At 53.9% G+C, this 2,632-nt stretch overlaps 1 pseudogene; it reads left to right on the forward strand.

Moving 5' to 3' along the window:
* LOC105521083 overlaps positions 1 to 1,045 on the forward strand; it is a 56,814-nt pseudogene extending 55,769 nt beyond the window's left edge.
* Positions 1,046 to 2,632: the final 1,587 nt, after the last annotated feature.

The raw sequence follows: 2,632 nt of genomic DNA on the forward strand, positions 1-2,632 counted from the left end.
ACCAAGAGTCCTCGCTGTGTGTCAGGACTTGGCTAGGCCTGGGGCACAGCTGTGCAGCACACTGGCCCCGGATCTTTTTGGGGACCTAGGAGCTGAGTCCAGCCCCTTTCTCCACAGTCAGTCCCCGTCCTGGACATGCTGGTTCCCTCCAGCTTCAGCGACATAGGCCAGGAGTGGTGGCTGTGGCATTTTGTTGGCTGGGTGTTGTTTGAATGGGAGGTGATCCTGCTGGAGCAATGGACCCTGGACCTGCACACAAAAGTGGTGCTGAGGATTGGCAGTGTCCACTCCTATGTCATGGTCAGTGCAGCCAGGAGCAGGCAGGGCGGGTGGGCACGTGCGGCTGCTGACCAGCATGGGACCCCCAGCAGCCACCCACAGCCTTTCTCCTGGGGTAGGACAGTGGGGGGGCCCTATCCTGCCCTGGGGGCTGTGCGCTGTGTAGGGGTGGCCTGATCTACCCCATTGGGATGCCATTTTTCCCACCTGGCTGGCAGGCCTTGGAGCCCCATGCTGCAGGTTATGTGAGGGAGTGCCTGATGGCAGGGCGTGGCCCAACCTGCCGCACCCTCCCTCTATCTTCTGTGTCTGCAGTGGGTGAATGGGGTTGATGCACTATAGCATGAGGGGCCAACATCAGCAGCCTGGTCCAGGTGGGGCCCCTGCCCTCCCACATCCCCATCATTGTCACCAACAACATCCTCACCCCCTCCACCCTGCCACCAGGGACCATCTGCTACATGACCAACACCTCCGAGTGGGTACCATCCTGCCTCCACCACACGCACCCACCTTCCCATCCCACCCTGTGGTCTTCCTGCTTGGGACAGGGTGGCCTTTGCAGGGTAGAGGCCCTGGATCTGGGGAGGCCGGGGAGGCATGTGAGCTGAGGTCAAGGGACCCAAGATGAGGGCCCAGCAAACCACAGTCCTCCTACCCTAGGTATCCCAAGAGTTACTTTGTCCAGAACACAGACTTTGCCTTCTTCAACTACGCGGGACTGCAGCGCTCTGCTTCTGTACACGACACCTACCACTTACTCTGATGACATCACTGTCACCACCAGCATGAAGCACAACAGTGGTGAGGGCTTCTGGTAGGATCCTCCCTCAATGGGACCCAGGGTGGCTCTGTTTGTTCCCTGTTTGGAAGGCTCTCCCAGGAAAAAAGGTGCTCCTAGCATCTATAAACCCTCACAGGTTCCCATCCACCTAGGAAGCTAAAATCCAGGCTGTCTGACTGGGCATGGGCTCCCAAAATCACCCGTGTGGTTGACCTCACTTGGAGAAGAGGGGTCTGACCTAACGTCACACAGCTCAGGGTGGCAATCCTGTCCCTTCCCCACGTTGCTGCTCTCACTCCGGCTCCCCTTGCTACACATCATGCTCAAGGAACAGGCAGCTTCGGGGATCCAGGCGTGGTGGCTCATGCCTGTCCTCTCAGCTCTTTGCAAGGAGGCCCTGGTAGGAGCATCACTTGAGGCCAGGAGTTCAAGGCCAGCCTGGGCAACATAGCGAGACCATCACCACAAAAAATTAAAAAATTAACCAGGGATGGTGATGCATGCCGGTAGTCCCAGCTGTTGAGGCAGGAGAATCACTTGAGCCTGGGAGGTCAAGGATACGGTGAGCTATGACTGTGCCACTGCACTCCAGTCTGGGCAACAGAGGGAGACCCTGTCCTTTTTTTTTTTTGAGACGGAGTCTCGCTCTGTTGACTAGCTGGAGGGCAGTGTTGCAATCTCGGCTCACTGCAACCTCTGCCTCCTGAGTTCAAAGGATTCTCCTGCCTCAGCCTCCTGACTACCTGGGATTACAGACACCTGTCACCACACCCGGTTAATTTTTGTATTTTTTTAGTAGAGACGGGGTTTCACCATGTTAGCCTGGCTGGACTTGAACTCCTGACCTGAGGAGATGCACCCACCTCAGCCTCCCAGAGTATAAGGATTTTTAAAGGTTTTTTTTTCTTTTTTTAAATACATCTTTTTCTGAGATGCGGCCTTGCACTGTCACCCGGGCTGGAGTGCAGTGGCAGGATTATTGACAGCTGTTGTGGGGTCGCAGTTCCAAGTTTAAAAGAGTTTAGACTGGGTGTGATGGTTAATGCCTGTCGTCCCAGCACTTTGGGAGGCCAAGGTGGACAAATCGCTTGAGCTCAAAAGTTCAAGACCCGCCTGGGCAATGTAGTGAGACCCTGTCTCAAAATAATAATAATAATAATAATAAATAAGAATTTAAACAAGAATCACACCGCAAAGGCGATGCAGCAGAGAGCAATTTATTACAAAGTAAAATGTATTTTGGAAATTAAGTGCAGAATAGCCCGGGCGCAGTGGCACATGCCTCTAATCTCAGCACTTTCAGAGGCCGAGGTGGGTGGATCACATGAGCTTAGGAGTTCAAACCAGCCTGGCCAACGTTAGCTTGCCATGGTGGCTTGTGCCTGTAATACCAGCTATTCGGGTGGTTGAGATGGAAGAATTGCTTGAACTTGTGAGGTGGAGGTTGCAGTGAGCTGTGATTGAAACACTGCATTCCAGCCTGGATGACAGAGAGAGACCACTTCTCAAAAAAAAATAGTGAAGTGTAAAATACACAATTCACCCTGAGAGAGAGAATTCAGGGCAGGC

This window comes from Colobus angolensis, unplaced genomic scaffold (genome assembly GCF_000951035.1).
Source record: "Colobus angolensis palliatus isolate OR3802 unplaced genomic scaffold, Cang.pa_1.0 Scaffold395, whole genome shotgun sequence".
In the NCBI taxonomy this organism is placed as follows: domain Eukaryota; kingdom Metazoa; phylum Chordata; class Mammalia; order Primates; family Cercopithecidae; genus Colobus; species Colobus angolensis.